Source organism: Schistocerca americana, chromosome 3 (assembly GCF_021461395.2).
Source record: "Schistocerca americana isolate TAMUIC-IGC-003095 chromosome 3, iqSchAmer2.1, whole genome shotgun sequence".
Lineage (NCBI taxonomy): Eukaryota > Metazoa > Arthropoda > Insecta > Orthoptera > Acrididae > Schistocerca > Schistocerca americana.
In genome coordinates this window covers 816,810,587-816,823,587 of record NC_060121.1, presented here as the reverse complement: position 1 = coordinate 816,823,587, position 13,001 = coordinate 816,810,587, and positions in this window count along the sequence as shown.

Below are 13,001 nucleotides of genomic sequence, written 5' to 3'. Positions count from 1 at the left end.
TGCTTTCGCCCGCACTGTTCAGTCTGTGCATCCGAGAAGCATTAACGGAAAGTTTAAAGAGTGGTAAAAACTATTCCATTCCATGGAGGCATATTGGTACAGCAATCTTATTATAAGTTGATCGTGAAAACAGTTGTAGGTTCCTGACGTGAAATTTATTTATTACGTTCGACCGCGTATGGATTCATCAAATAATGTTAAAATTAATGTCAGAAGCATGTGTAATGTTACAGTTAATGCCAACGGCATACTTCACATCGAAAGGAACACCAATACGGAAGATACCTAGGTACGACGAAGGCGGTTACAGCAGCAGAGAATACGACAACGCGTCCCCAAACAGGGCTGCGTCGCCGCTTCTTCCACTCTGGTGGATGACACATCATTGTAAAAAATTTATTTGTCGTACACCAGCGTGGAAGAAGCTGCGATGCCGCCTTGCATGGGGACCGAATATCTTCATGTACGCATGGTCGTATTTATTACTGCTATGACCGCTTTTGTCGTCTTACCGAAGTATGTTCCATTCTGGTAGTCGTTTCGATGTGACGTATGCTGCTTGTATTAATTTTAATTTGACATTTGCTCCTCGGATTAATTTTAACGTTATCTTATGAAGCCCTGCCAGAACGAAACGCGTAATAAATAAATTACAAACCTGCAGCCTACGGCAGTTTTTAAAGTCATTTCAAGAGTGGATTTAAAGGGTGAAAGGATATCATTGTCAAAGTTAGCTGATGATATTGCTTCACCTTAGAAAAGATGAAGAGGAATTACTAGATCTGCTGAACAGAACGAACGGCGTAATGAGTACAGAATGTAGCTTGAGAGTATACTGAAGAAAGACAAAAGGAACGAGAAGTAGCGGAAATGTGAACAGCAAGAAACTTAACATAAGAATTGGTGATCACGAAGTACACGAAGTTAAGGCATTCTGCTACGTTGGAAACAAAACAACCCGTGACGAGCGAAGCAAGGATGACGTAAGAAGCTGATTAGTAGTGGCAAAAACGACCTGACTGGTCAAGAGAAGTCTACTAGTATCAAACATAGGTCTTAATTAGAAGAAGAAACTTTTTAGAATGTTCTTTGGAATATAACGTTGTATGATAGCGAATCATGGACTGTGTGAAAACCAGGACATAAGAGAATCGAAGCATTTCAGATGTGTTGCTACAGAAGAATGTTGAAAATTATATGGAATGTTAAGGTAATGAGTGAGGACGTTCTTCGAAGAACCGTCGAGGAATCGAGGAAAGGAACGGAAGGAAAACACTGAAACGAAGAGGAGACAGGATGGTAGGAGATCTGTTAAAGACGTCAGGGATAACTTCCATGGCACTAAAGGGAGTTGTAGAGGATAACAAACTGTAAAGGAAAACGGAGATTGGAATAGACTTAACAAATAATTGAGAACGTCGGTTGGAAGTGCTCCTATAAGATGAATAGCTTGGCACAGGAGAGGAATTAAGTCTTCGTCGAACCCTATACGGTTCTACCATGTTAGTTCTACTGACGCCAGAAGAATACCTTTCAAAAACTGGTATAACGCGCCGCGCGGGATTAGCCGAGCGGTCTGAAGCGCTGCAGTCATTGACTGTGCTGCTGGTCCCGGCGGAGGTTCGAGTCCTCCCTCGGGCATGGGTGTGTCTGTTTGTCCTTAGGATAATTTAGGTTAAGTAGTGTGTAAGATTAGGGACTGATGACCTCAGCAGTTAAGTCCCATAAGATTTCACACACATCTGAACATTTGATATAACGCAACTGACATACCTCTCGCATTCCTTGCTTCTAAATCTTTCACTGCAGATCGGCATTAGGTGCAGTGTATACAACACACTGCGAAGGGAACAACTGCACTTTTGTATATGCATTTCAGGAGAAGATACAGCACGAAGGAAAACCAGCTCGTAGCAGTCACACTGGATTTTAGGATTCAGACATTGTAGAGTACCCCGTATAGCCCATGAATCTGGGAATATTTTGGTGGATGTTGTGAATTGGAGAGAAATTTCACTTTCGGAAGAAGATAAACTTAATTATATTTAAATAATGTAGCAAATCTCTCATTTTAATTAAGAGAATACTCGTTAATTCTGCGAAAACAGCCTTGTGTTCCGGGTTGCTATAATTAAAGTGCAGCTACCGACTGAAGCAAAACTTGATAGATACGCTAATGCGTTAATGCGGAATCAATTTATGGTAGAGAAAAATTAGTTCCAAGTTTGGCCAACAGTTGCAAATCTGACGCTGTTTATCACGTCTTTTTACGAATGTCGCATCTTGCCAACGTCTCCGGTGCCCGTATTGAACAAATTCTTCCTTTCTCAATTGTCTGCCCTTTTCTACTCACGTTCTTTTCCTAATCTATTACATATGAAAATATTCCTATACATCTTTCTTGCATTCGCAGCGGCGGATTTGCACATGGTGTCCAAAACTGAAACTAATTTTTTTCCAGAGTAAATGGGTTCCGCATTTATGCATAACCATATCCACCAATTTTCGCGACCATACGATAATTACAACCCACAAGGTACCTCTGTGAGAAACTGAACTTTAATTATAAGAACCCAGTATTTAATGTGTAGGTAGTTTTGAGCAATTTATTTTTAGAGTGTTGTGATAAGATGATGAAAAATCCTTTATCATTAACAGATGATCCCTGACTGAATAAATAAAATAAGTAAATAAATATGCGAAATCCGGTTGACGTAGGAAATCATTTACTCACAATATCTAATTAACTTTCACGCACTTTTCTGACTTCAATCAGCTTTTGGTTACTCATGTATAAAACTATAGTGATACCAAGTTTAACATAGTATCCGAGCACTAAGTAAAACACGGATGTCTCATTGTTTCACATGATAGACGGTTTCACGGACACCTTGTTTACACAAAGAAATGAAATGGAACTGAGTTATCGTCAACATTTCAAACCACAATTAACAAGAGTACTATATCCTAAGGGAACCATTTTTGAGAATGGAGACAATTGTAAGTTTACTGTTATAAACTGTCATCACTATCATACCTACGAGGATGCTCATATGCCAAGCAAAATGTTTATTTTATCATCAGCTTTCATATTTTTATGGATCTGCAAACTTCTGTTAAAAACTGGAAAACGTCCCTTTGCGAGTACACACTGCTATGGCACAAGCTTAAAGATTAGTTTCTGTGTATCAGAAATTACGAAATCTATACATACGCGGAGCCAGAGGCGCAGCCGGCTGTACTCTTTACGTCGGCACTCTGGACTGTTCCATACGCCGCTGCTGAGGCACGCTTTCTTACTGTGAGTCAAGCTAGAAGTGGGGAGCAGTGTAAGTAGCAGGTCGTTACAGGAAACACAATGAGTCACTAAGCCTGTATATATGCCGTTGATGTGTAGCAGAGGTAGTAAAACACAATTTACTATCACAAACCGCACAAAATATCAAAAAAATTTGCTGGCTTTTGAAATAGAAATAGCACAATGGGCCATCTGCAAATTGGGAACAAAGGACATAGCAATAAAAGTGAAATGCCGCTTTGTCTGGGAGTTGCAGGTTTCTGAGTACGCGTTCGATACAGCTTCAACAAAAGTGTCCTGATAAGCATTAAGAAATGAGGTATTGTTTCAATCTGTATTATCATAATGAAAAATATATACGATGGTGCTGAAATATCCAATAGACCATCAACTAGTCAGTAATTCATAATTGAAAGAGCACTCGGGTGAGAAGATTCCAAATTACTACGGCTATTCCTATCAATTACAGAGGGAGTTTCCTGACTCTTAACAGAACATGTTTCAATCACAGTCGTTTAACGAGATATGTGTCTATATAGGCGTTTAGAGAGGTATCTGTCTATACAGGGTACACTGTTCATCCACATTGTATAAACAAATTTCTTTAAGTTAACAGAATGTTTGTGAGGTCGATAACGCGTTTATATTAGCCACTAGCTTTAATCCTATTCCAAATACTATATCTAGTAGTATTTTTAACTTACGATAGGTCACCTACTTTGGTTACTGATCTCTCTAACTTTGAACAGCCACAAGTAGCAGTATCGATAGTTAAGTTATATTCTTGACTGACGCCTCTGACGTTTGCTTTAGACAACAATTCGCTTTTTCCAGTTCCTCATGTGATATTTCCCTTCCACAATAATTATATCAGGTACTCCCTTCAAATCTCTCAAGGTCATTCAACCAACTTCCGCACACTACCGTTTATCTTTCATTACTTGGATTCTTTACCAACTCGTCAACATTCCAGTCCTCCTCACCCTCGCTGCTCGTCCCAGGAATGGGGGGAGTCCCAAAAGTAAGGTTTCCTATTTTTTATAAGTACGTAGATCTGTTTATTTCTACAATGGTTTTCATCAGTTTACAGCTTGAACATTTAGCTATTTTTCGACATAATCATCATTTCTGCCGATGCATTTTTGTAGACGCTGTGGCATTTTTTGTATGCCCATGTCATACAAGCTCGCCGCCATGCTGTTCAGAAAGTTACGAAGCTCTTCTTTCACCTCGTCGTCGGAGCTGAATCGCTTTCCGGCCAGATGTTCTTTTAACCTAGGGAACAGGTGATAGTCACTGGGCGCTAGGTCAGGACTGTAGGGTGGGTGGGTGATTATGTTCCACTGAAACTGTTGCAGGAGAGCAACTGTTTGCCGAGCAATGTGTGGGCGAGCGTTGTCATGGAGAATGTGTACGCCCTTGCTCAACATTTATCCGGTTCTGAATTGCCCGTTTGTGTTTTCCAGAGTCTCACAGTGCCTGTCAGCGTTAATTGCGGTCCCAGCGATTCAGCTCCGACGACGAGGTGAAAGAAGAGGTTCATAACTTTCTGAACAGCATGATGACGAGCTGGTAACACATGGGCAAACAAAAACTGCCACAGCGTCTAGAAAAATGCATCGACCGAAATGGTGATTATGTCGAAGAATAGCTCAATGTTCAAGCTGTAAACTGATGTAAACCATTGTAGAAATAAACAAGTCTATGTACTTATAAAAAAATAGGAGAACTTAATTTTGGGATTACCCTCGTATATTACACTATCCGTAAACTCAACAGTCTCATTTCCAAAACTGCATGTCGACACACACTACCAAAACTGCACTGCGCAGCATAATTAAAGGATCATCTACTCGAAATGTCCTAATTGCCTCCCATTTCTACGCAATAGGTTGAAATTTGGCTCAAAGGTGCCTACAACATTCCTCTGCAGTGGTGCAAAAGCGTGGCACCCTTCGATGTCATCCTCGGGCTCGGCGATGGTTCAAACACCAACGTGGCGATACATGCGAAAAGAAGGGCACAGATCAGAAGTTCATGTGAGGTGTAAGGTGGGATAATACCGTAAAATAGACACCAACTTTCATTAAATACATGCCGAACGACACCGTGGGAGTGTCACACGATGGGAAGATCCTCACGCCCACGTCTTACACACATTTCACCGCTTCTTTTGACATCTCTGCAATGGAGTTCAGAATCCCGATGCCCAAACATTCACACCACGTAGTTATCTTGTTGTTGGCCGAAGAAAACTGTTCAAAGACACCACTTCCCAGAATCGACACGAAAAGGCTTTAGAGGGTGGCGTAAAGGGCGCCAGTGAAAACACCCCTCTCCTTGGTACGTTGATTCTCACACATTGTCAGTCGAAATCAACATTTCGAAGTGCGATGAGCGACAGGACGACCCTCTTGACAACCTCTGACCCTGCTGACACCCCTCGGACGACTCAATCCTTCTCTAAGACCATGGGCCACCGACCACACTGAACGTTATCGCACCCCTCCGAAGTGCAGTACCACCGCAATTTTTTGTTCTGTTGTATAAGGTGGGACCACTAGAGACCGTTACAAATCATTTCTTGAAATTTGAACGCGATCAGGGTGCTTGTGCTTATTCAGACCTCCTGTTTCACACCCTCCTGTGACGTGATCACAGAGTGGTGCGACATCGACTAGTTGTTGTTGTGGTCTTCAGTCCTGAGACTGGTTTGATGCAGCTCTCCATGCTACTCTATCCTGTGCAAGCTTCTTCATCTCCCAGTACCTACTGCAACCTACATCCTTCTGAATCTGCTTAGTGTATTGATCTCTTGGTCTCCCTCTACGATTTTTACCCTCCACGCTGCCCTCCAATGCTAAATTTGTGATCCCTTGATGCCTCAAAACATGTCCTACCAACCGATCCCTTCTTCTAGTCAAGTTGTGCCACAAACGTCTCTTCTCCCCAATCCTATTCAATACCTCCTCATTAGTTACGTGATCTACCCACCTTATCTTCAGCATTCTTCTGTAGCACCACATTTCGAAAGCTTCTATTCTCTTCTTGTCCAAACTGGTTATCATCCATGTTTCACTTCCATACATGGCTACACTCCATACAAATACTTTCAGAAACGACTTCCTGACACTTAAATTTATACTCGATGTTAACAAATTTCTCTTCTTCAGAAACGATTTCCTTGCCATTGCCAGTCTACATTTTATATCCTACTTCGACCATCATCAGATATTTTACTCCCTAAATAGCAAAACTCCTTTACTACTTTAAGTGTCTCATTTCCTAATCTAATCCCCTCAGCATCACCCGATTTAATTTGATTACATTCCATTACCCTCGTTTTGCTTTTGTTGATGCTCATCTTATATCCTCCTTTCAAGACACTGTCCATTCCGTTCAACTGCTCTCCCAAGTCCTTTTCTGTCTCTGACAGAATTACAATGTCATCGGCGAACCTCAAAGTTTTTACTTCTTCTCCATGAATTTTAATACCTACTCCGATTTTTTCTTTTGTTTCCTTTACTGCTTGCTCAATACACAGATTGAATAACATCTGGGAGAGGCTACAACCCTGTCTCACTCCTTTCCCAACCACTGCTTCCCTTTCATGCCCCTCGACTCTTATAACTGCCATCTGGTTTCTGTACAAATTGTAAATAGCCTTTCGCTCCCTGTATTTTACCCCTGCCACCTTCAGAATTTGAAAGAGAGTATTCCAGTTAACGTTGTCAAAAGCTTTCTCTAAGTCTACAAATGCTAGAAACGTAGGTTTGCCTTTTCTTAATCTTTCTTCTAAGATAAGTCGTAAGGTTAGTATTGCCTCACGTGTTCCAACATTTCTACGGAATCCAAACTGATTTTCCCCGAGGTCCGCTTCTACCAGTTTTTCCATTCGTCTGTAAAGAATTCGCGTTAGTATTTTGCAGCTGTGACTTATTAAACTAATAGTTCGGTAATTGTCTGTCAACACCTGCTTTCTTTGGGATTGGAATTATTATATTCTTCTTGAAGTCTGTGGGTATTTCGCCTGTGTCATACATCTTGCTCACCAGATGGTAGAGGTTTGTCATGACTGGCTCTCCCAAGGCCATCAGTAGTTCTAATGGAATGTTGTCTACTCCCGGGGTCTTGTTTCGACTCAGGTCTTTCAGCGCTCTGTCAAACTCTTCACGCAGTATCTTATCTCCCATTTCTTCTTCATCTACATCCTCTTCCATTTCCATAATATTGTCCTCAAGTACATCGCCCTTGTATAAACCCTCTATATACTCCTTCCACCTTTCTGCCTTCCCTTCTTTGCTTAGAACTGGTTTGCCATCTGAGCTCTTGATATTCATACAAGTGGTTCTCTTCTCTCCAAAGGTCTCTTTAATTTTCCTGTAGGCAGTATCTATCTTATCCCTAGTGAGATAAGCCTCTACATCCTTACATTTGCCCTCTAGCCATCCCTGCTTAGCCATTTTTGCACTTCCTGTCGATCTCATTTTTGAGACGTTTATATTCCTTTTTGCCTGCTTCATTTACTGCATTTTTATATTTTCTCCTTTCGTCAATTAAATTCAGTATTTCTTCTGTTATCCAAGGGTTTCTATTAGCCCTCATCTTTTTACCTACTTGATCCTCTGCTGCCTTCACTACTTCATCCCTCAAAGCTACCCATTCTTCTTCTACTGTATTTCTTTCCCCCATTCCTGTCAATTGTTCCCTTATGCTCTCCCTGAAACTCTCTACAACCTCAGGTTCTTTCAGTTTATCCAGGTCCCATCTCCTTAAATTCCCGCCTTTTTGCAGGTTCTTCAGTTTCAATCTGCAGTTCATAACCAATAGACTGTGGTCAGAATCCACATCTGCCCCTGGAAATGTCTTACAATTTAAAACCTGGTTCCTAAATCTCTGTCTTACCATTATGTAATCTATCTGATACCTTTTAGTATCATATCGACATATCCGTAAATAAACAGGTAAGGGTCCTTCTAAGACCTCCTACCCTCACAGTTCGGCAAAACCCGCGGTGGTGCCACTCACCCGCCGTTCTTAAGCATTTTAAAAATGTAGCTGAACAGAGAAATCCTGTGGCGATGTCCTAGGCGCTTGCAGGCAGCCAACCCCTTCGACACCTCTCCGATTCCGGATGGCACAAAAGCTGGCGCAAGGGCAGCAATGCAGCCCGCAGGCAGGTTCCTAGGGCTATCCTATTCTATCCTATCGTATTCTGTCCTGCTGTACATAAGGGCTTGTGACATACGAGAAGCTGGCTCTCATAGCGAGAGGCAGTGCCGAGTGTTTTGACAGCCGGGCGAGTATGTGAGGAATGCAGGTGACTGAAAGCCGAGGCGGGAGCGTCCACGCTCGGAAGAAGGGCGGAGGTGGAGCAATACAGCTAAAATGGACGAAATAAATGAAGAATCCTATCTATTTCTACGAAACTACGTGACTGATCCTACAAACACACTATGTAATCAAAAGTACCCGGACATCGCCAAAAAGGTACGTTTTGCATATTAGGTACACTGTGCTGCCATCTACTGCCAGGTCCTCCATATTAGCGACCTCAGTAGTCACTTGACATCGTGAGAGAGTAGATAGGGCGCTCCGCGGAACTCATGGACTTCGAACTTCACTGGCTGTCAGTTGTGTCATACGTCAGTACGCGAGATTTCCACACTCCTAAACATCCCTAGGTCCACTTTTTCTGATGTGATAGTCAAGTGGAAACGTGAAGCCATACGTACAGCATAAAAGCGTACAGGCCGACCTCGTCTGTTGACTGACAGAGACCGCCGACAGTTGAAGAGGGTCGTAATGCGTAATAGGCAGACATCTCTACAGACCATCACACAGGAATTCCAAACTACATCAGGATCCACTGCAAGTACTATGACCGTTCGGAGGAAGGTGAGAAAACTTGTATTTCATTGAAGAGCGGCTGCTCATAAGCCACACATCACGCCGGAAAATGCCAAACGACGCCTCGCTTGGTGTAAGGAGCGTAAACATTGGACGATTGAACAGTGGAAAAGCGTAATGTGGAGTGAAGAATCACGCTACACAATGTGGCGATCCGATGGCGGGGTGTGCGTATAGTGAATGCCCGGTGCCAGCGTGTGTAGTGCCAACACCAAAATTCGGAGGCGGTGGTGTTATGGTGTGGTCGTGTTTTTCATGGACGGGGCTTGCACCCCTTGTTGTTCTACGTGGCACTATCACAGCACAGACATACATTGACGTTTTAAGCATCTTCTTGCTTCCTACTGTTGAAGAGCAATTCGGGGATGACGATGGTATCTTTCAACACGATTGAGCACATGTTCATAATGCACGGCCTGTGGGGCAGTGGTTTCACGACAATGAAATGAAATGATTGTATGGCATTGTTGGCCAGGAGGCCCCATGCGGGGAAGTTCGGCCGCCGTATTGCAAGTCCTTTATAGTTGACGCCACTTCGGCGACTTGCGGGTCAATGATGATGAAATGATGATGAAGAACACACAACACCCAGTCATGACGAGGCAGAGAAAATCCCTAACCCCGCCGGGAATCGAACCCGGGACCCCGTGCGCGAGAAGCGAGAACGCTACCCAAGACCACGAGCTGCGGACTTCACGACAAGAACATGCCTGTAATGAACTAGCCTGCACAGAGTTCTGACCTGAATCTTATAGAACAGCTTTGGGATGTTTTGGAATGCCGACTTCGTGCCAGGCCTCACCGACCGACTTCGATACCTCTCCTCAGTGCAGCACACCGTGAAGAATGGGCTGCCATTCCCTAAGAAACCTTCCAGCACCTGATTGAACGTATGCTTGCGAGAGTGGAAGATGTCATCAAGGCTAATAGTGTACCAACACCATACTAAGTTCCTGCATTACCGATGGAGGGTGCCACGAACTTGTAAGTCATTTTCAGCCAGTTTTCGGGTACTTTTGACCACATAGTGTATGATACAGAAAAACCAAGTACGACAGAAAAATTTCAACCATGAGGTGTGCTCATTGCAACTTCAAGTCTGATTCTAGGATTAATGTTAAGAATGCTGAAATTGTTTTACCTATAACAGACGAAAAATTTGGAACAGTTAAACTACTGGAGCAGTCTGTTGATATGATGTCCGACATGAAAGTTGACGACATCAGTAAACACCACAAGCTACTTTTCAAATCAAGCATATTTATAAATAATTACAGACGAGTTTATTATAAGCTCGTATGCAAACGTGCCAGTACCATAAAGCCTCCACAGTTACAAGTAGTATAAAGGGAGGATGAGTTTTCCAGATCCTTATTTTCTGAGCGGATGAATGGCCATATATTTTACGTAAGTTTTGTCACATTATAGAACCGGATGTAGGCATGTTTCGTGAACTTTATTAATAGCCTGTTCAATACTGAGTTGTTATATTAATAAGAGGTCACAAAATGACTGCAATGATTTTCTCCGTTCTCTAGTGTCTTATATGCATGAACAGTTAGCTTTAAATTTGAATAGTGGTCATTATCTAAGTATCTAACTTAGACTGAGCATTGTATGACATCAAAGAAATTATTTAACGGTGAACAGTAGGATACACGTAGTCTTATGTTTTTAGTCTTTCGTTGGTTTCTTTGTGTGTTGTTCGGTGGTTGCTGGTGACTCTAAGAGTGCTGTGCAGCTGACCAGACACGTGAATTAAATACTTTAACTTTTCATTCGATCTGAAATACTTCAGTGACCGCTTCTTATAGACGTCACCTTTTCACTGGACTTAAATGATTTGTCTGTTTTCTCAGTGACTTATTTTGCCCAACTATGTGAACTATAATTATGTTTACAGGATTTCATGCTGGTGCGCAAGGTAGTTATTTGCTGCAGTTGATATTTTGTATTCGTGTATTCAGGATAAGAAAATTTAACTTTATATCCCGATCGATATTGGAGAACTACACTTCCAGAATTTGAGTGTTTGCTGTTAATTTTCTATTTTAGATGCTCCGTTCACTCTACATACACTAATTATTGCTTGATTGATTTTTACATTTGAATTTCCAATTCATGTAAGGTCACCATTCACACATGTGTGAACAATATTCAATAAATACTTATTTGGTAGAAAATACACCAGTCGTGTCAAGTCAACATCATAAATCCAACAGGACACATCCAGCAATCTTTCTATTTATTTATGTACTTTTCGCTAACTTGAATGCTTATTAAAGAGTATGTGAGGATTAATTCTACATTAAATGTATTGGCTTTAAAGCGGGAGTCCGTGACCGATCCCTCTGATAAAAACGAGTCAAGCCAGCAAACTAGGTCGTACATTGCTACACCGATAGAGGCCAATAAAGCCGCACGTAGGCTTCCCTCTTCATTTCCACCTTTCCAGTCTACACCGTGGACGAACTCATACACCAGTCATCTATTCCTTCAGCTCTCCTGACATCCATCTCCTACCTACCCTAATTTCCACGGTACAAATCACTATCTCTTATGCTCGTACACTCGTCCTACTACCCCACAGAACCTCTGACCTGTCTCCCACAATCGTTTTCCTTTCCAATTTCTAATGTACAGTGCTTCCTTTCGATTCCTCTCTTTCCGTATCATCTCCTTATTAAGAAGATGTGATCAGATATATTCTAATACGAGCAATGAAAATTTTCTCTTTAATGTTTTAAAACACTTAAAAGTGAACTGTTTCATTGATCTGTATATTTCAGAAATATTAGGTACAATTGTTGAGTGTCTTTCACCCTGAAAATCTCTCCCTCCCTCCCTCCCCCCCCCCCTTTTCCCCACTACTCCAGCTTGTATAATGAGAGGCAGACGAAATGAAAACAAATAAAGAAACACTAGCTTGTCTTGTGAGAAAGAGGAGAGCTGAACCCTAATAAATCCAAGGGGGGGGGGGGGGGGGGGGGTGAGTGTGTGGACACGTAAATACCATACTGGTTGACCATTTTTGCTTCAGAAGTAAAATGAACACATAATTAGTACATGACAACACACAGAACAGAAACTTCCAGATTACCAGATTGGCACTCCAACCCAGATCCTTGTTTCTCGCTGACAATGCTCCTATAATTATAAGTCCATCCTTCTATCGCACGTGGGACAGCGGCTGAAGACATAAATATAGAAAACGAACCACTTCAGCCGCATTATCAAAGGAATTTGTTTGGAAAGACTAGTTTCCGTGCAACTCTTACGACATCTTCAGGTCCACTATTAACCTAAAGAGTACGTTCATTCCGTGACCCGTGTATCGTGGGGGCCATATAGTACTAATTGTCGTAGACTGCAAGCATCAGGAGTGAATTCCGTACTTCGAAAACAGTCATTGCTCATAACAGCCTATGAAACTACACGTCTTCAACGTGACTCACGTCGCAGAAAGTGGACAGTAGTTGAATGGAAGCGTGTACTCTTCGCCAACGAGCCGCGATTTTGTCTCTTTTTGCAAACGACGCAAGGCGTGAAGTGAACCGACGGCCCAGTACGACGTTTATCTCGAAATGTGTAGCGTGTGTAGCTCAGAACTAGAGTTGGTTCTGAACCGCAGATTTTTCTTTCTGTTTTTGGCTTGAGCCACTCATTCAAGCTACCGTGAACGTGAATCACCTGGTGGATAATGTACAAGGATCCAGCGTCTTTGAGGCTATCCGCTGATAACACTGTTGTCTGTAGGAATTTTTCGATATCAGAAGACTGAAATGAAATTTAA